Here is a 23,245-nt window from a genome sequence, read left to right on the forward strand (position 1 = left end):
ACGTGCTCCTTTAAATGAGATGTCTGTAGAATGTCAAAATATTGGTGAAGTCAGTCATTTGATGACTTGGTATTTTTGGAAGGTGGTACGATATTTGGAGTTGGAGTTACCCCAACCCACTTTGTTATTTCATTAGGAATTTACTAAAAGATAAATCTTCCTGCTTCTGCCCTATTTCTACACTGAAAAGGAGCAATCAGTCATCAGTGAGCATGCTGCCAAAAAGTTTTGTAAAGTCAGGAGCCATTCCAAATGGGAATTAATGAGAAGCAAAAATGATCTTTTCATATTCTCAGCCTTCATAATGTATGGCAATCTGTCTTTAGGTGGGGCTGCAAATCAATTAAGCATGAATGATGTATATGGTGCAGAATGTGACCTTAACAAGTTGTCTTGTCTCTGCCTTGATGTTCCCATCTGGTTTGTGCAAGGAATGTTCAGATAATGTAGCAAAGGGGAAGATTACGATTTCAAAGGGAGCAGCCATTATGGGTCACTATCTTCCTGGGCCTGATAAGTTTAATCCAAGTTGCCCGGGAGGGAAGAACTCATAAAATACTTTATCTGAAGCAAGTGCAAAAATACTCATAAACTAAAGGTTAATCACTGCACCAGAAGAACAGATGAAGGAGACAGGCCAGTTTTATGTTTCTTTACTGTGCTGCCCTTATTAATCATGTTGTGAGTTGCTTTAAAATATGTGCTTGCACTTTATTTTTTAAAGCCAAATGGATAGACAGACAGACACTGAAAATGAAGTTAGAATGAGGACGATATGATTTATTCATCTTTCCTTCTACTTGCAGTATTTGCAGGAGATCTAGCCAGGGTCAGGATGTTACACATTTTAGTTTTTAAATCTATTTTATTTTCATGCCATACTTTTCTTCCTATTATGTTTTACTTAACTTAAAATTCAACATTCTTATTCATACTGAGCTGCAGGTACTTATTCCATTTATCTTTTTGTGCAGGTGGTGTTATTTTAAGATGACAGGTGGGTGGATTGATCATCTGTATAATGATCCCTTCAGATTTCACTAAACAGCATGTAAGTGTATTGGATAATTATGCTAATAGGGTAGCTATTGATAAATCAGCAAGTGGATTCCATTTCTGCCTCTGGATTCATGCAGGCCATCTTTGGACAAGTTATAGCATAAAGGATCTGTGCAGGTGTAAATGAGACAAAGTATGTAGGAAGTCCCCTATGTATTCTGTATATTGATGTGATAGGATCTATACATAATTAAACAACCTTACTCTAAATTGTTCATTTATTTAGACCAAGGATTGGCAAACTTTCTTTAAAAGGCAAAATAATGAAATATTTTTGGTTTTATGGACCATATAGTCTCTGCCACCATAATGTGAAAGCAACCACTGGTAACATGCAAGTGAATGTACATGACTGTGTCTCAATAAAATTTTATCTAAAAAACACATGGCAGGTGCAATTATGTCCTTGGGCTATAGTTTGCTGAACCCTTATTTAAATTATTTATAAGAATAAAATAAAGAAGATATTTAAGACTGTGCCTTTGACTTAGTTTACTACATGAAGTGCATTCAAAAGCTTTCTATTCCTATTTCCTTTCCATTCCTCTTTAGGTGTTATAAACTCAGGTGTTTACAGTAGTCAGGAAGTAACCTAAATATTTAAAGCTGAAATGATATAATATAATAAAATGTGCTGGGGCTTGTGATTAACTAAGCATATGTGCTGTAATTCTTAAAAAGAAAAAAAAAATGCAGCAAGATTTGGCCCTAGGGCAACCAGTTTGCAACTTCTGCTCCATAAGGCAATTTGAGTTTCCCTCTGCTTGTCTTGTCCATATGGTGATCTACCCGAAGAAGTTCTCTTCCTTTCAAGCTCAATTGTTGCCTTCTCCAAGAGACTTCCATTAGTATTGCTGTATAAAATTTACTGTGCCTTTCTCTATGCTGTCGAAATATCAACATATCTTTGATTCCTTTAGGATGTATTTGTTTCCCCACTAGGCTGTCATCTTGAATTATGAAGTATATTCAGATAGTGTCTTATTCAATGAAAATCTCACTTTTTTCAAAGATACAGCCTCTTTCTATGTGAAATTACGTGTGTTATGTGTATTATGTCTAATTTATGTTCAGATAATCCTTGTCATCTCATATTGTGTTATTTAAACTCTCACTAACTGAAATCACAGATCAACAGATTTGGATATATTTTTACATGAAATTTCTACTATCTGAGATCGCACTACTTACTGTCTCAAACTCAAGGAAATAAAAAAGAGTTAAATAATATCTTGTGTCTCTTAATTCAAACTCACTATGTAAACTTGTGCTGTCCAAATAAAGGAAGTCATTAGATGTAGGTAGCAAGGAATACTTGCAGTGGATTTTGGCTCCAAGCGTATAATGATACTCTCTTTTATAATCCAGTAGGACCATCTCATGAGTTTATAATTGTCAGAAGCCTTTTCAGAGGAGTTCACTCCCATATGATGAATTTGAAAAAAAATCTAAATTTTCCATCTCTTACGATACAATACGTAAAGTGATCTCTGCCAATAACTCTAGCTCCTGCCGTATTCCTTATGGATAATTCTGCTCAAGCCACATTAGCCTTTCAGTTTTGCAAACGGTCTTTCCTATCCTTGACCATTTTATCTACTTTCTCTTCTTTCTGAAAAATTTTCTCCCATTCTTCTCATGGCAGAGTCCTCCTCATCTCTCAATTTTATACTTAAGTGATGTTCTTAGAAAAGATATCTATTGCTATTCTGGAAAAATATGCCATCATTCATTTATTCAATTCATAAATATTAACTGAATGCAACTATGGGCCAGATAGTCTGCAGGGCACTAGGAATATGATGGTACACAGCACATAGTGAGTCCATACCTTCATGGGCCTTATATTCCAATAAATCATAAAGTTCCCTGGAATCATTCTCTACTTCAGTGCATCTATTCTCCACTGTCTGGCTCTATTACACGTAAGCTTATTTTAAATTTAGCACTTATTGCAACCTGTAGTTTTTCAGTTTGCTAATTTTTTGCAACCATATAATACTATGAACTCCAGAAACTATATCTCATTCACAATAGAATCTCTTGCATCTAGCACTGTGCCTGGCACACAGCAAGCATTTTATACTTATGGACATAATGATTGAATGCAACAAAAAGTCTGACTTTACCTTCCTATGCTTCAATATGCCTCAAATTTTCAATGGAACTGTTCTCAGATATGACATACTCAGGTTGGTATATGTAAATAGAGTTAAATTGTTTTAAATGTATGCATTAGGGTACATGACAAATATTTGTAAAATTAAAGTGATTTACCATTTTACAACTTTATATACAAATGAATCTGCAACCACTGAGCAAAAGAAAACAGTATCAGAAAGTATGGTTTTATTCTTTTGTTCTGGTTTTCATCCAGTCAACAGGCAATTCTTATTTGGAAGTATTTCAAATTCAATTTGAATATAAATACATTGAGATCAACTGCCTTCCAATGAGTATCACAGATTTGGACTGATCATGACATGTAGCCATTTTGATGTTTCATTTCTAAGCTTGTATCATTTATTCCAAGACCTTGATAAAGACCTTATTTGGGCTGTTTATATGGATTCCATTTTCCACAAAAATAAGAAAATAACTTGCGGGATAGACACAAACACTGCTTTCAAAAATCGATTCAAAATCTAATTTTACCATAAGCATTTTTGTATATTTTACATTAAATGAAAATGTTTTATTTTTTAACCTTTCAACCTTTTCTTCCATAGCATGTAGATAATTATACATTAGAAGGTATTTTTCTATGAGCAAAATGATAACTTTTAAAGTTTGATAAAAGGAATTTAGCATTATTTTCAGATGAAGTATGATCTAATTATTTTTATTTTGCTGATGTAAGAAAGTCTTCAAAGTATAGATCTCATTTATATTAGTGACCTGAGGTAAAGTTTGACTTACAGTACCTAATAAATAACTTCATTTATATTTTATACCACCATATTGAATAGCTTCAGTATATTCTGCTAGGAAAAATGAGAACAATCCTACATGTATTGCCAAGTTTTTAAACATATCAATTATTTGGCAGAATCCTCTGTCAAATTTAAGCTCTATATTCAAAGCTGTCAGTTGATGAGGATTATTTTGGGCTGGTTACTTTTGAAAACTGCAGATGAGAAGGAGGCTCTGAGGAGTGGAATTTGCTTGCCCTTTGATGAGAGACATTTGCATTTGTGAAGGAAGCCTCCATCTGTGGGGGGGTGTCTCCCTCTCTGCACCGTGAGGAAGGCAGGATGGGCTTATCTCTGGAAACTCTTAATGGGGAAGGCAAGAGCTTAAGTTGTTTACTGTCTGGCAAACTCATGTAACTGACCCCACCCCCAACATCCTCCTTTGTCTTTAGCTGAAGATAATATTTAAGTGGTGGCTTCTGCCATTTACTTAATCCGGTTTAATTCTTATCTGAAAGTTATAGCACCACCCAATAACCAGACCCTACCAGCACTGATACGATTTTAACAACTCTTTTTACATATTCTTTCCTTTGTCTTATAAAGAGATAATTCACATAACTATGCCTTAAATTTAGCCCTACCCTCAACTCATTTTTGCAGCAGCAGCTCCTCCTGCCCGTGGGTCCTGTCCCCACGCAGCAGCTCTGACTGCCCATGGATCCTGTCCCCATGCAGCAGCTCTGACTGCCCATGAGTCCGTCCCCACGCTATTCCATACTATTCTCTAAATAAAAGAGCACTACTGCCAGACCTTGAGAGTACAGGAAATCTTTCTTTCTACTCCTCGGTTCACCGACCCTGCATTCTCAGTAATGGTTTTTAAGAAACTGCTCATCACCTTCTCAATTTCTCAAAAAGTTCACACGTGTGTATTGGTAGTAATTTTCTCAGGAACTGAAATTTAAAGTGAGTTGCATGAAATTCAAAGAAAGAAAGCATCACCTCCATCGCTTGCTCCCACTAATCTTTCAAGTTGTGTACAACTTTGGTTTTATGATTTCAGGAAGATATGAAAATATTCAAAGGATCCCGAATATTAAACAAATGTGGGTATGAATGAGAGGAACGTTATCCATAAAGCTGGAACAATAGTCACTCTGAGATAAGGCTAAATTAAGAGCATTAGTGAGACTAACAGGACAAAGAGAAACTTAGATTTGGAGAAATTGTTTCTTGAATCATTTACCTAGTTGTCTGTGTACGTGTGAGAATATAGATCAAGGGCTAGTCAAAAAATGGGAAAAGTTTGTCTCACTGGAAACTCTAGCAAGTACTGATGGACAAAGAACACAGACTTAGAACCCCTGTTATGTAGGTCAATATAAGGGAAATATTTGCAACCTCTCTAAAGATCATGACATTCTAGAAAATTGGTGACAACGCAATATCTATCAAGGACCTTGATAGTGGCTATAAATATTGCATCTCCTGGCAGGAAACTGTGATTCTTAGCAAGGCATCCAATGTGCCTTTTGGGATGGAGAAGTGTATTAGGGTTCTCTAGATAAATGAAGATTTGTTATGAGGAATTGGCTCACATGATTATGGAGGCTAAGAAATCTTATGATCTGCCATCTGCAAGCTGGAGGGCAGGGAAAGTCTGAGTCCACCAGCTTGTAAACTAGGAGAGACAATGGTGTAAATTCCAGTCCACGGGCAGGAGAAGATAAGGTTAGATGTCTTGGCTGAAGCAGTGAGGCAGAAAAAAGGGGTAAAGTCCTTCTTCTGCCTTTGGTTCTATTCAAGCCCTCTATGGATTGGATGATGCCCACTCACATTGGGAGAGGAATCTACTTTACTGAATCCACTGATTCAGAAGCTAATCTCTTGCAGAAACAGTCTCACAGACACACCCAGAGATAATCTTTAATCTGTGTACTCCATGGCCAGTCCAGTTGACACATAAAATTAACCATCACAGAAAGTGACCTCAGCACCAAAGGAGCAGCAGCCTTGGAGCAATGGCATGTCTTTCTAGCTCACTTGCATGTTTTATTTAGCACCCATAGAGGGCCCGTACTCCATTAAGGCAATGCTGTTGGCATTTATCAGAGGCTTTCCCACTGATAGGGCACTTGGCATCCAGTTTACCAAATTTCCTTTCCTCAAACCTTGAACATTTTTCCAATCATTCATCTGCTGATGCTATAGGTGCCCTCAGTGTACACGATTTTGTGATTCCTGAATTTTATCTTTATGATTTGCTGTGAGAGCAATGTTCAGTTTCCTACTAAACTTGCACATATTTCAATTTTTCTCTGTATATCAAAGAGTTTTGTGTTTTATATTTTCACACTTGTGATTCAGCGTAAAAATAATTTCTAACTTTTTTTTTGGATAACAAGTGAATATTCCGCTTAGTATAATATGCAGTTTTTCCTATTCCAACATTTATAACCAAAGACACATTTTAACATCAAGGTGTTCATTTAATACTATGTTCTGGTTTGTTTTTTCTAAAATCTGTTGTTAAGTCATTGTCAAAATTTTTGGTATCATAGAATTTAGGAAATATGATAATTTCTGACTCATTTTAAGGCTAACTTTTCTAGATTTTAATCCTTTAATAGTTACTGAATCCTACTGTAATATCTTGGTTTATCCTTGGTGTTTATTTCATTTTTTTGTCTGTTTGTTTAAACTCAAAACAACGGTTGGAAACACATGATACAACTAGAAGCACACAATTGATCTTCTGTGTAAAGCTGAATTGCAAATTTTTTTCTTGTCTCTAGCAAGTTAATACAAGGCTTCCCATTTATACGTTTTACAAGCAGACACAAGCCTAAATGGACACTCCAGTAAAATGTTAAGTCTTCTGAAGATACTTTCTTAGTAATATCAAGCAAATTACTAAGGTCTAAGAAATCATGGCTTTCATTTGCATTTGTCCTTACTTGACAGCAACTCTGAATTTTCAAAGAAAACTGTTGGGCATTGACAGTTACTAAAAATCTGGTATCAAATAGTACCACTCATTCTCTAGGGGTTGGTGCCAGATAATTACTTATTTGACTAGCTGCTGTGATAATCTGTCTTGACTTAGGTATTGAATATAAGCCAAATGTCTCCATTAAAGTGGCTTTTAATAATGTATTTCTATGATCTTAGTGAGCAAAGTAGAGAACATTGGAAACTCCTCAGGGGCTCTCAGATTACCTATTGTGTATGGATCCCAGGTTGTTCTGATTTTGTTTACATGAAGATTTAGCTAGGGAATAGTGTCAGCATGAAGAATATGCAGAACTATACAATGGGATGCTTTATGCAAATGAAACTGTGCAATGAGTCCAGTCTCTTTAGGTGATCTTGAAAATTGAAAGTAAGGCACTTGGTCCTAATTTAGGCACTATGCTTTATTATGAAATTAGTTGTATAATTATTTTTAAAGATGAAAATGTCAGAGAAATGGAAAATACACTAACAGCGTTCTGATGGAAAAGAATTTAATGTGCTGGATGATGGTAAGTGAATCCTGGTCATTAGATTAAGAGAAAGATATACTTTAATTTATTAAATATTTTCACTTATAATTCTGAACTACATTTAACTAGTCAAGTAAGATGAGATATTAAAAGGAATGTTCTCAAGCAAAATCCTCAAATGATCAAAATGGAGAGGTGTAATACTTTCTCCAGGAAATGCATCAATTTTAGTGACTGAAACAGCTAAATTTCATTTTTTTCTGGTTATATTTCTTTTTATGTAGTTGATCAGATGGTCCTTAAAATCAGTGCCATTTTCTTTTCTTCTTTTTCTTCTTCTTTTTTCTTTTATTTTGGTGATGAAGATTGGCCCTTAGCTAACTTCTGTGACAATTTTCCTCTATTTTATATGTGGGGTGCTGCCACAGCATGTCTTGATGGGCAGTGTGTAGGTCTGTACCCGGAATCTGAACTCATGAACCCCAGGCTGCCAAAGCAGAGCATGCAAACTTAACACTATGCCACCGGGTTGGCCTCTATTTTTTTGAGGAAGATTAGCCCTGAGCTAACATCTGGTGTCAATTCTCCTCTTTTTGCTGAGGAAGACTGGTTCTGAGCTAATATCCGTGCCATCTTCCTATGGGACACCTGCCACAGCATGGCTTGACAAGTGGTGCATATGTCTACACCCAGGATCTGAACTGGCAAACCTCGGGCCACCAAAGTGGAATATGCAAACTTAACCACTGCGCCACCAGGCCAGCCCCCTAATTTTCTTAATATGAGGTTTTAAGGAAAATTTATTTGATCTGGTTACTTTTGATTCCTATATTTATTCTCTTTTCTCCCACTCTGTGTCTCTATCCCAGGCCACTAAATACATTCTTCATAATAATTGTATATGAATTATTTTCTGGATTTTCGCTTGAAAATATCTAGGATTATATTTGCATGCACACTTCATAAGTAAGTTTAAACAGATGGCTTTAATTTGAAATTATAGGAGTTTGTTTTAATTATATTGCGAATGTTTTAACCTTTTATCAGTTGATTTACAGTTGTAAAGTTACAGCCTGTAATTCTAAATATTCCAAATATTAAAAAGAATGAACCATAAAGAGCAACCAGTATTATCCTTCACACTTAAAAATTTCCCCAGTTCATTGACTTTGCCATTGTCTCACAGTTAGTACATGGCAGAGCAAAGACTGACACCAGACATGCAGGTTTTTCTCTTTATCCTCCAGTACAGAGCCACTTTTTTAAGTTCCTTAAATATTACTCTTCTCAACAGAAGCATACCCTCTCTTAATATTACAACATGTGGAGTCTGTACTGTACTCCACACTCCATGTACCATAATGGCTTTTGAATTTATTTTGAATGGCATTATCCTGTAGGACTTTGTATTTTCAAATAAAAATGTTTCACCTTATTATCTCCTTTTAGAAAGCTTAATCTTTATCTAAATTACTCTCTTAGAAACTAGAGCCATTCTGAGGGCTTCTTGGGTTTTTTCTTCTTTTTTTTTGTGCTTTTTCTTTTTGAGGAAGATTAGCTCTGAGCTAATGTCTGCCACCAATCTTCCTCTTTTTAGCTGAGGAAGGTCAGCGCTGAGCTAGCGTCTGTGCCCATCCTACTCTATCTTATATGTGGGACTCCTGCCAAAGCATGGCTTGATGAGCTGTGCATAGGTCAGTGCCCAGGATCCAAAGTGGCAAACCCTGGGCCACCAAAGCAGAACCCATGAACCTAACTGCTGTGCCACTGGGCCTGCCCTAATCTCTGATCATTTCTGCCAGTAAGATTAATGATCAGAAGCTATACTTGCTCTCTATTAATAATTATTTCTAATTCTTATTGATTGATTATAAACACACAAAATATGTGTAAGTTACATGAATAATGATTCAAGAAAAACCCATCAGGCGTACATATAAGAAAAAATATTACTAGTGCCTATAAAGTCCCAGTGTGAACCTCCCCAACCTCGTATCTTCCTTCCTCTCTCATAGATAACCACCATCCTGAATTTGGCTTTATTTAAATCTTGACTTTCCTCTATAGTTTCATCACATGCTTGTATCCACAAATAGTATATTGAATAGTTTTGGCCAGACTTTTTACATTATATAAAAGTAATCATAGAGTATATTTTCTTCTGTCTGTAGCTTTTTTGCTCAATTATAGTACCAAAATTCAACCATGTGTTTGTATCCAGCTGTAATTCTTTTTGGCCATCACTATATGCAATTTCATTATATGAGTACACCATATATTTTATCCTTTGAATTATTGACTGATATTTAAATTGCTGCTAAATGTCTTATATGTCCAACAATGTTGCTTACTGATGTTCTTAAGTATTCATGTTTTATACTTGTTTTCTGCATCTCATATTCAAGATTTTCTCTAAGATAGTTTCCTGTGAGTGGAATTTCTGAATCATAGGGATGCACATCTACAAAGAAATGATGCCAATTCTTTTTTTCAAAAATGATTGTGCCACTCTGAGTGCTTAAAACATTCAGTTGTTTGATATCCTAAGTCTTAATAATGCTAGACTTTTCAATTTTTCCATCCTGGTCATTTTAAATAAAATTTTAATGTTATTTCTGTTTGACCATGCTACACACCTTTACACAGTTTAATTGGCAATTCAAGTTTCCCCTCTCTGAAGTGCTTACTCAAATTACCAATATCAGAAATGGTAGAAAGGACATAATTACTAATTCTACACATATCAAAGAGATAAGAACAAATTTATGCCAATATATTTGATAACTTAGATAAATGAACAAATTACCTGAAAAACACAACTTATCAAAACTTTCGAACTCAAAGATAATATTATCATAACAAAATGTATTCTATACAGTTAAAGCAGGACTTTGAGGAAAATTTAAATATTCAAGGTATATATTAGAAGAGAAGAATTCCAACATCTTAGTGGACTAAATATTTGTTTTAAGCTAATAAAAATATAATACCAAAATAATCCTTAAGAAATTAAAAGATAGAAAATAACAACCACTACAGAATAAATTAACAGGATGGACTATCAAAATACAAAGTAGAGAATATCACAAACCAATAGATGGTTCTTCAAAAAGATTAATAAAATTCATAATTTTTAGTGAGATTAATTAAAAAAACAGAGACAGAAACAGTACAAAAAGCACATTAGGAATTAAAAAAGTCATGTCACTCAATACAAATACTGAAGCCATTATAAAACAGATAAAATTATCAACAACTTAATGAAAAATATTTTGATATTTGTTGAAATGGACAAAGTGTTAGAAATAGACAATTTATGAAAATAGATAAAAGTAGAAATGCAAAGTAAGAATTTAAATGAGTAACTTAAATTTTTTCCACAAAGAATTCCACATCCAAATGCCTTCAACATGGACCAAATGTATAAGAAATCTTCTATGGTTGTGTCAACTCCAACCTTGGATCAACTGTTCTAGAGAATAGTCAAAGCAAACACGTTCATCAATTCACTTTATGAGACCCACATAAATTTGATAAGAAAACTCAACAATGGCAATAGAAGAAATGAAAATTATAGACCAAGATCCATTGTAAAAATAGATGAAAATACATTAACAATACATAAGTAAACTAAATCTAGCATCATATATTTAAAAATGCACATTATAACCAAGTTACTTTTATTTAGTATTGTTATACACAAAGGGAATGTAAGAAAATCTAAAGGGAAATAAAATGTTATAAAAGTGCTTCTAAATATTTCTGAATATAAAACAAATTATATTTTCATACATTCAACGAAAAGGAACTAATAATAGTAAGAAAACCCTCAATTTTTAATACTATAGTCCCTCTTTTTCCCCACACAAAAGATAAACACAAAGCAAAATTCTCCATTAATTAATGGCTAGCAAGTTTCATGTTAGAAGATGTTTTTCATGCAAATTTTTAAACTCCATGATTATTTTCTAGTCTCTATATAAGGCTATGTAGTTAATTTTCTGGGCTAAGTATAATTAATCTTCATAAAATATTTATAACTTTAAAACAAAACCTTTAAAAGTTGCAATTAAAGGGATTCATTTATTTATTTCTGAAACTTCTGTTTATTTTTTATAGAATCATGAGGAGGTAATAGTAAGGTATTTCATACCTTAATTTTAAGTTATCTGCTAAAAGGAGAAAAGATATATTCCTTATATTTTCTACATGTGTTTTGTCTATGTTTACATATATTTATGTATTTATAGATTTTTAAAATTATTTTTTCCAGTAGGGAATTTTCTACTGAACTATCTTCTAGTTCGCTAATCCTACTTTTGCTGTGTGTAATCTGATGCTAAATCCATTTATTTCTTATTTTTTTAGTTCTGGAACTCCATTTTATTCTTTTTCATCAATTCTATTTCCCTGGTGAATAAAAAAGTCAGTTTCTTAATTTTTGGAATTTATTAATCATGATTTAAAATCCTAGTTTTATAACTCTGATATCTGAATCACCTGGTTACATTCCCATTGTTTATTATGTACTTACTTTTCCATTTTGCCCTTACTGTTAGGCTGCAGCCTTGCCTAGGTTCAACTGAAAACTCGGTAGCTTATGGGGTCCCTTTTCCTTGACAATCTTCAACCTCCTTTTTTTTTTTTTAATCTTCAGAGCCATGAAACAGTGGAGTACTCCACTAGCTATTTCTCCTCTTAGCTCCTTCTTCTTCTTCTCTTTCAGATTCCTTGCCTGTTTATCCTTCCACAGCTTGAGAATCAATAAATGATTCCAGAGGAAAAGCAACATAGAATCGTTGGGCTTTTTTGCAGTTGTTCTTTTTCTTGGACCTTTTAATCTCAAAACCTTCCTTCCTTGGTATCCCTAACACTCAGTTCTTTTCCCCAAACCCATTAGCTTTCTGTGTGATCTGTTGCCTACTATAGCTTACTGTTATCAGTAAGCACCATGTGGGAAAAAGAATCAAGAATACTGGGCTCACATCATTGTTTTTTCTTTGGCCCGAGGATCTTGGCCATTCACATTCTGGTCACCTTAGTGGCTTGATGTCATCACTGTTGTTATCGTTGTTTGTGGTGGTGGTAGCAGTGGTAGTTAATTTACGTGGCTTCTACGACGGCTCTTATGGTAACTTGCTCTGATACAAGTTAAACCATCAAGGCCAGAAATGATAGACCCTCGCAACTGGCATTTGGTAAGCTTGCAACACAATTGGAGGAGTAGAATCAGGGGTATGGGATGTTTTAGCCTACCAGCTGTGGGCACTCAGCATTTTGCTATGGGAATATAGAATGCTGTTTATTCCCCAGGTTTTTGAAAGAGGGAAATTGTTAAGGGGATATTAAGTCAAAAGAGTTTTGAAAAAGAGTGAATATGTAAGTGTGAGAGGAAAAGATAGCCTGCCCTTGAAATCAGACATTTAGGGGTTAGAGAGTGAGAAAAACTGAACTGGTTATGAAGGTACTTATACTTGTGTTTTTTAAATAAAACACACATTTAATGCTTTAAAGAGCAATTTATACAACAAATGAAAAACTTGGGTAGGTATTGAATAATTGATTGTCAAATTAAACTTAAAGACAATAAATGCTTCATAATTTTAGCAAAAGTGTAGAGAACAGAAAAATTCCTGAATATGTCAGTTAACTGAAAGTGAGCCATTTCACTGCACTTGTGCCTTAGTGTGTAAGTTGAAGGAATATTTGAGTAAAGTGTCCGGAATTTAATTTGATACCAGTTTTCTGATATATTTCTCTAGTCATTTAATGATTACGTAGAGGAAATCATAGCAGGATTTAATATCTTCGGTTTTCCTCTTGTGATATTAACTTTTTATTTCACATGTAACTTTTAATCAGGAAGAAAAATTTAGGAATAGATTTGTTGGGAGCTTCTTGGTAATTAAGCACTCTCACTTAAAAGGAAATGCTAACTACCTCCATAAAGACTTGTTAAAGAACCTTAGTTATTTATTTTTTTAAAGATTGGCACAAGAGCTGACAACTGTTGCCAATCTTCTTTTTCTTTTTCTGGCTTTTTCTCCCCAAATCCCCCCAGTACATAGTTGCTTATTTTAGTTGTGGGTCCTTCTAGTTGCAGCATGTGGGATGCCACCTCAGCATGGCCTGATGAGTGGTGCCATGTCCGCGCCCAGGATCCTGGCTGGTGAACCCTGGGCCGCCAAAGTGGAGTGCGCAAAGTTAACCACTCAGCTATGGGGCCAGTCCCCCAAGAACATTATTTTGTTCCATCCGGTATGAAGAAAAACGTCTTTTGAAAACAGCAACCACTGTTATAATCATGCTTTATGAATATTTTTGATTGGCGATTACATTTGATTTATATTACTTTTTAATGAATTTTCTGGATAAAGTTGCATTGATAATCTAAAAAATTTAAATAACGTCATTATGACTACATAAATAGTCCTTTGTTGCTAAACTAAATCACAGCACCCCTCCTAGCCGAGAAGGGAACCCAAAATTTGGCCTGTATTTCCTGTTGTTTTGGATTTGGAAGATAGATACTGGTATTAAAAATGGGATCTATCTTTTTTTCCCTAAGCAGTGGTACAGTGACGAGTATATCAAAGCATTTCTCTGTATAAAGGTTTATGGGTTGAGAGCAGGACTAGCCTCGTTACCTACTCATTAGTAAGCCTCGGGTAGAAAGGGTTGGTAGAATGTGAGCATATCAAGAAGTGAAATAAAAAAGAGTTGAGCTAGTTTTGTGCAGTGTTTCCACTGTTCTATTATATGTATGCATGAGCTACAAAATACTAATTGTGTAATTTCAGTAATTCTTCTATAACTAATAATTTCTTCTATTTGTATTTATAACAACATTAAGCAATATGAAAATAAATAGTAAAATTTGTATTAACAGTTACAATTTTTAATTTTTTTTCTGATAATGACATAAAATAGCAAATACAAAACACCATGACAAGTTGAGAGAGTGAGATCGTGGAAGAAAGGATAAAGCATATTCTGGCAACTTTGATAACACTTTTTGACTATGTTTTGAACAGGGGCCATTTTCTCTTTCACAGGCCCCCACAAATAATGTAGTCAACCCTGATTTAGAGTGCTCAAACAATCAATCCTACTGTGTACTCTCTCCCCATGTAAATTATCTGTCTGTCCCTTGTCTCATGTGTCTCTTTTGTCTCTTTATTATTGCAGATGAAATTACGGCATGCAGGAATGAGTAGCAACACTGTTGGCTCCTGTGGTGGACTTCTATGACACTATGTGAAGCTGAGTGGGCTTGGAAGCTAATTTCTCAATGAAATCAATTAACAGGACAGTAAATATTTGAGATTTGTGGATCAAATAATATCTTAACTTGAAAAAAATAAAGAATATTTTAATCAAAGATAGAGGGACTGATCTGTCCCTGGGTGAAGTTGGCATTTTTATCTCTTCCTACTGTTCCCCAAGAGCTTGATTTTAAGACTGAAGGATGGGTCAGAGAGATTGTCGGGACATTGATGGGTTCCTTTCTTTATTAGATGTGCTTTACTTAATGTTTTCAATTCTCGGTTTTTTCATTTATAAAATGATGACAATAATACTGTCTCATAGGATTGTTGCCTAAGTTGAATCAAAAGATGTATGCAAAGTGGCTGGCTTGGAGAAGGTAATCAATATATATAGCTATTATTAGCTTGTTAGATCCTGTGTAGACACACATACTATTCACACAGAAACATACACACTCTCTCTTTCACGGTAACACTTTCTTGCCTGTTCTTCCCATTAAAACCTAAGTTTTAACTTCTCTCTTCTAACTTTTTTTCTCTGATATGAATTATAACCAGGTATGCCAGTGAAAATACACATGAATGCTTTTACAAGACTGGAGAGCTTAATGCCAGAAAAAGAGAAGGGGGTAAATTTGCAATATCTGAGGCAAGATTCATTGGGCTCCTTTCAAATTACCTTGGGAACAGCATAAGCTTTTACTAATGTCAGCTTTTTGAGAGAACAAACTACACATGAGAAAAAAATCTTAACGGTTTTATTAAAATAACACTTCCTGTCTCTAGAATTGTAGGGCATGGCTCTCTCAACTGTTCAGAAAACATTTGAGCATCAGAAATAAGGGAGACAAATATCTGATTTTAAATACAGAAATGACTAATAAGAAAATTATTTTTCCATACAATATAGTTAAATAGGTGTTCAGAAAAACTCCTGGTACATGTAGCACACCTAAAAATTTGGGGTTAAAAAAAGAATTTGCAACTGTAGAAAAAAGGAAGTTTGAATGCTCCCCAAATTATAAAGTTAGTTATAACTTGACAATAACATTTAAAAAGTATAGCACATTATATATAATATAATATATATTTTCCAGTAAAATGTTGATAGAAATGATTATAACAAACCACATCCAGCAATGTATAAGCAAAACAAAATATCATAACCAAATTGGTTTATTCCAGTAATTTAATGCTGTTTCCAGGCTAAAAAAATGAACTAGTGAACTTCACTAGTTAAAGAGAATAAAGAAGAAAAACAAGGATCTCAAAATATTCAGAAAAAAGCTTTCAATACAATTTTTATGAAATATGCAAGATAAAATCTGATTGCACCACAGGAAAAGAAAGGATTTCCGTAACTTGAAAAAGCCTATAGAAAACGTGCTCAACAGTGGAATCCAATGATGATTACTTTCAAATTAAGAAACAATACACAGATGATATAAACATCTAAGAGTAGTCAAGACACATATGAATAAATATAACCAAGTAAATAGATTTGCCCTACTAAATATCAATATACATGCCTTCAGTGGACTTTCTCTTTTCCTGTGTGGTGTATTTTATTTTCTCCACAATATGTATTTAAATGTTCTAATTCTCCCAAAATCTGAGCAGATATAGGTATGGCTATCTGGGTCTGTGTGTGCATCATTCCTCCAGATAGGGAGGAATTGGAGCTGATGAATCTTCCTATTTGGTATATCAATTCCACAACATTGTCTCAAAAAAATTTTGATTTCATTAATGATGAATCCTAGTGTTAAGAGAAAAAAATGCTTTGAAAGAAGAGACGTTTGTAATATTAAGGCAATTGAAATTCAGTTTGCCAAAATCTGAGTTTGTGAACTCTGTCTACAAAAATTATATTTGAATTACTCGTTAGACTGACAGGATTCATTTGAGGAATGGGTGTCTGTGATACTCGAATGCAGAACAGTACAATCCAGCCATTTCTGTGTGCATCACTGATTCCCACAGTCATTCTCAAGCTCAGAGAAGAACATAAAGGAATCTTCAATACTTGACTGATCTTTGGAGCTTTTGTATTGTATTGAAGACGTACAATAAATTTTAAATATAGTCACTGTGGTCCACACCATTAACATCTATTTATACCTACACAAAATGAATAAAAATTGCAGGACACACTTCACTAACCATGTGATAACGCTGGAAAAATAACTAAACAAATGATTGCATTATTAGAAATAATACATCTTAGACTTATGATGAATTTGCCAGCTGGGTTGGATAAGAGAATAGTTTGGACTCAAATACTATATCTATCTGGAATTTTCCTCATTAAAAATTGTTATTAACTTATGGTCCAAATGAAAAGAATAGAGAACTATCACAGATCTTTTCTCACAGTTGGTGTGTGATAAACATTTTTGAATTGATATTTTGTTGTTCCTTAAGTAAGTAGTTCTTATGTTTTCAGTAAAGCATAATAGATGTTAAAAAAAACTCCAAATAGATGTAAAAAAACTCTACCTAGAAAAGAACCACTAAAACTGCCCAATATTCCCTTTTCTGCTAAATCATTAGTGGGAGATTTCCAGTCGGGTGAGATGTTTGCAGGGGTGGGAGGGGATTTCTTTTTCTGGTAGCCATGTAATTCTGCTATTGCAAATGTGAGCTACACGTGAGAAAGTGCTAATACTGTTCACTAGCAGATAAAAAATTATCTTATCTCATGTGTTACTAATTGCTGGATTTTACCAACATAAGGTGCTTTGAAAACTAGACACAAGAAAACCTTGTCTTCTTCCTCTAGTAACACAGAGAGGAAATTGACAGCAATGTCATTAGGCGTGATAGATGCTAACTCAACCTGAGAAATGTCTTGGTGCATAAATCTAAGAGCCGTGGAAGTAAAAATGGTAGCTGTCCATTCAGAAAACTTTCTCCAGGGGAGGCATGAATATCTTTATGATAATAGGGTTTCTTGCCAATGATTAACACTAAAAAAAAGATTGTTTATTGGTATGCGTCCCAAGAAATAAGGCAGATAAACTGGCAAGAGTAGCAGATTGCAACAAAAACTCCCTTTACTCTTCTGGAATTCTTGTCTCTTTTATTTTATAGCAACCAAACTTTATGTTGATTAATTTCATTCCTCTGAAATCTCAGCTGAGCCTGATTCACTTCCTTGCATGGTATCATCGAGCATCTAGGTGTATATTTATTATTTCACCTTAGATTGCCTAGATTTTCTAATTCCTTGTTTTTTAGAATGTTAAATTTAGAAAGACCGTCCAGATCAACTTATTGTTTAAAACCAGGATTTTGGTAATTGAATGACTTGCCTAAAATCAGACTGTCTAATCTGAACCCTAAAGTAGAATTGTATAATGCTGTGGTCTGGCTCTTTTTATTTTACCTTATGACATATTTTATTTCACCCATTTAGCTTATAAACAGAAATGGAAACAGCTAAAGGTGTGAGCTCTTCAAGTGCTCCTCATGTCCCAGTGTGAGGCTAGCATCTAACATGTAACGGGATTCTATTTATATATTCATTTATTCAACAATATTTAGAAAGCACCTATTATGATTTAGGAACTGAATAAATGCTAAAAGTGCAAACATTCATTTCTCATCTACACTAGCTCTAAAAGCTTTCATCCAGTTTCATAGTGTTAAACATCGTTTATATGTCGTTTGCTTCCAATGTCTGTCTTCAGCCCTGATTTCTTCACTGACCACAGACTCATATATCCAACTGTCTACTTAGCATATTCATATGTGTATCCAATAAAGATGGCCAATTTAAACCTTGTTTCACTTGTCCCAAAACTGATTCTCCTAATTGTCCCCATTTGACGTAAGTCTATCCAGTTATTCAAGCAAAAATCATTGAGGGTACTTTTGAGTCCTCTCTGAACCATGCCTCCATTTATGATCCATCGGCAAGTCCTGAAAGTTTTATATTTAATAGGAAAGTACATGTGGTCTGCAGTCAAGTTGACTCAGTTGAAATCCTGAATTCATCATTGTTAGTTATATGACATTGGGTCAGGTAATTAAATTTCCTACACGTCACTTTCTCCATCTAAAATGAAATTAACAATAATATCTACATCATATGATTGCTATAAGAATTAAATGGAATAATACACATATTTAGTACAGCTTCTGATCATTATGTCAGGGACTTATTTTTAAAAACACAAGGCAGAATAAGCAGGAGTTGATTAGAGAATGACTATGGGGATGAAGGAAAAGAAGTTCAGAAACACCTCTGCCTTGGGCAAGTCTCTGCATTGGGCAAGTGGGTGATTGGTGGTAACCATTTAACAAGTTAAGCATTATGAGAAGAAGGATATATTTGAGGATAACAATGGTGAGTGTAGTATGGTACCTGCTGAGTTGAGTTGCCCGTGTTATATTTGGGCATAGAAGTCCAATAAACAATTGTGTATATGGAAGTTCACCATGCTGCACAGCCTCAGGAAGGATCTTTCCTACTGCAGAAAGCCTGAACTACTACAGATGCTTAAAAGTTGCTGTCACTTTAATGTCCACCTAAGGCAATATTTATCTTATTCTATCCATATGCATCCATATTTTATGATACATTTGAAGTAAAAAATCCATTATTTACACTGCTGGATAATTCTATATTTGCAACTGATTTTCAGGCCAATAATGAGAGCCTAGCGTGTCTTGAAAATGAAAACTGTCTTCTCTACTAAGACTCTATGTACAAAAGGCACTGGATAATAGTAAATGCCAATGATCATATACTAGTTCACTTTTAAGAATTCACAACCCTTCCATTGTCCTCTGTTTACGCCATAACCACCTTTTAATTTCTTAGATGTATTACATCGTTCTTGCAATTGAAAAAAATACTGGAAGGGTGGGGAGGGAAGGTAGATAAATGCATGTATAAGCAGAGTGAGAAATGGTCTTAAGCAGTATAGAAATAACACATCACTAATGGAATATAAAAATGTCATTCCCTGGGTAGCAACTTAGCTGCTAAAATTGCTCTGGGGAGGTAGAAGCGACGGCAATTTCCTCGACCTCCAGGGTGGTCCAAATTTCCCTCGTTGAAATAATCCATTGCAAATGACTGATTATGAAATCAAAAAGAAATAACTTATGTAGCAGCTAATATTCCTCTTTAGTGGGATAAATTGATCAGTCTAAGATGTACATATATTTCAGTCACTTATGTGAAAGCAGCGTATGGGTTTCAATGCTAATTATATTTTTCTTGCTGACTTCTAACTTCTTTCTTATTTAGAAAGATATAAAGACATGAAGATATTAAGAAAGATAGAATAATTTTTACTAAAAAAGAAGTAAATTTTATATTTTAGATTCATTCTAATCTGCTGCTGCAAGTTGCATTTGTTTCATCCTTTCTTCAGGCCCAAGTAAAAACGAACTCATGTTCTTGGAAAAATATGTGTGTTATTTCTTTAGTATTTATTACAGAGTATTTACTATAACGTCATCTTACATCCTATTAATTTCTAACTAATATCTGGACCAGATGTTTACTAAATTTTGCCTATTTCTTGCCAGGCAAATAATCTTTTTATATTGATTTTGAATTCTCAAGTGAATCCATATCCAGGAATATTAATATAGATCAAAAATGAAGAAATATGCTTATTCAGAAGAGATGTCTTCCATTCACATTTATTGCAAGCTGTTTCACTCTGTGGGAGACAGGATTGGACCAGTAACAAAAAATAACCATGATTCTGGCTTTTTTTTTTTCTGGGAGGAGTTAGAGCTTTAAATACCCAAAGGCCAAGAGAGTGAAGCTGCTGTTTTTAGAGATATCCTTTTCTGTTATTCCCTGTGTGCAGCAGTGTTTCAGCAAATCACTGATGGCCTTGGACTACAGAGTGGCAGATTTAGGTGACATATTTTAAATAATAAGAAAGTATTTGATCGCAAAGATTACATTTATTACTCTAATAAAATAGCTGAAGTTTTCTATAGTATGTCACAAGCTTTGTTTTGAACAAATTTGGGAGGACGGAAACTGGTATTTCAAATGGATAAATTAGGACAACAAATTTTGGGTTTTGTTTAAAGTTTAAAAGAGTAATTATTTTTGGAGGGAAAATAAATGACTTTTCTTGGCCTATTTATCTGTAGTTGGCTCTGTCTAGCTCCTTCTTGTTCAGCTCAACTTTTAATACAATTTAAAATAATAAGAGCTTACTTATGACCAAAGTAAAGCTAAAATGACAAAACTCTACCCAGCTGGAAATACATTTAGCCAATATTTAGCCCTATCATACAAAGTTCCCGAATTCTAATCTCCAATAAATATGTGAGGCTGTGTACCTGCTTTAGAGCAGTTTGGCATGAGCCAGAGTAAAGGATGCTGCATTACAGTCAAACCTCTGTCAGAGACGTTTGACAATTGAGTTGATTTTGAACGACCTTGCTAGCAAATAGGCACATTTAATTTTATTAACTGTCCAACATAGACAGATGAATTTACTTTTGATCCTCTATTTCGTAGAAATTTTTTCAAAAAGAGGTTTTGAAAATTGTATATTCTCTACAAATCAAATATCGTCAAACAGACTGTCTTTGCCCAGGATGTGAAACTGTCAAGAAAAAGTCTTTTATTATTCTCTGTTTTCCAGGTTTACATTTTGTTTTGTTTTTTACTAGCAAGGTATCTCAGTTATAGCAATGGATCTCCTTGAGAGAATCCAGAAATCCATACACTATTATTAATGAAAAGTGTACAAAAGGAAGAGAAATATTTTTTGGCTCAGTTCAGGTGTATAAGAGCCTGCGTGATATGTCAAGGAGTAGGAGAGTTTTATATCCAGCCCAAACATGGAATCAGACAACGAGACTCCCTGATCTGCTTTAAGATCCAGCTATGATGCAAAACTTCCTATCCTTTAAGTAGTCTGACTAGTGAGTTTAGTTTGGCTGGAGCCTTTGATTATTTGTCTCCAGCCAGAGGATTTATGAGAAAGAGATCTTAGAGTTTTACTGGAATTGTCTTTTTTCATAGTTCCGTTAAAGGATATGAACCTTGTGTCTATGGTTACTTCTTGTTATACCATCTGTTTTAAAAGTAAACTGAATATTGATGCCATGCTTCCAAAGTTGGCTGTAGTTTATTTATTAAGGATGGCAAGAGTGAAGGATAGACCCAATTTGTTCTTACCTATAGTTGTGTTTTATGTTAGTATCGGTCATATATCTAATTATGTATCAGTGTCACATGTCCTGGTATGAGATTAAATTATTTAGCCTTGAGTGATTCCTGTGCTACTTTATTTCCTAGTAAAAAAAAAATATAAGAGAGGAATATTCTCCATTGGTTGTATTTATCTTTTGTAGACATGGTCTTTACCACATCTTTGATCATGATTCATGATGAGTTTCCACTTAGACATTTTCCCCTTGGAATATACAATTAAGAAACTCAAAACTTCAAAACTCTGTTCTCTATCTCAGTCATTTGAGAAAACTTAGTTGATTTCTGCTATTTATTCATCAGAAATTTAAATGCTTCTTATTAGAAACAACCACACACACACACAAAACACTTATTTAGTATTAAATTTGACTTGTTCCACATTGTTGTAGAGTTAAGGCAAAAAGCAAGGAAAATTATAATGCACTCTCCGCTCCAGTTATCTAATTTTTTAAAAATAAGGAAGTTTTCATCTGTATCTATTAGAGAATTTGCTTTTGCAATGGCATAATATACAATAATTACTACTTAAGGGATTTGGAGATAAATTAAAAATAATCCAGTGTTATTGAACTGGCTTCTCCTCAAAGGGTATTCCATAGAACTGGGTAACGAACTATGAACTTGAAACAGATACACATTCATCATCACCGTCTGCACTGAATTTATATTTTACATTTAAAAGTAGGAAGGTGTGTCAGTAAACACAATTAAATAATATAGTTGTCCTTTCTATTGAGACAGTTTTAGCGCAATTGTCAAAAAGCCCCTTCCTCATTAGAATGTCATATCATGCCAATATTAACATTTCATTCAATGCTGATTAAAAGATAAAACTGTGCCTCAGTGGAGGTGTAGGAGCAGATTTCATGAGAAGCCTGGTTGAAGTTGGTCATCAGAGGACGTGAGACAACATGGTGTTGCAGGAGAACAGATCACAGTAGCAATAGCATAATAAAGATCCCAGAACATCAGCCCAAGGTGAATTGTTGTTAAATAAATGACCATAAGAATACATTATTCTTGTTAGTATGCTTGGACTTGCTGGTTAAAAATATACAGAAGGAGCTTTCGAGGGTGTTCCTGAAACTTGTGCAAGCTTCCTGCTGGGATGAGAGAGGCAGCTCCGACAGGAGCTCCTGGTAATGGCAGGATACTAGTTTTCTTTTCTATTCTTTTCTGTCAAGTAAATTACTTTCCACAGAGACATTTAAATTTTATTTTTTATCCTGTGGCACCTGGATTTTCTAGTACAAAAATACAGAGTCTAGGTAATGCAAACACACATTCCTATGATTCTAGGTATTAAAAAATTAC

This window comes from Equus przewalskii, chromosome 25, assembly GCF_037783145.1.
Source record: "Equus przewalskii isolate Varuska chromosome 25, EquPr2, whole genome shotgun sequence".
NCBI classification, from domain to species: domain Eukaryota; kingdom Metazoa; phylum Chordata; class Mammalia; order Perissodactyla; family Equidae; genus Equus; species Equus przewalskii.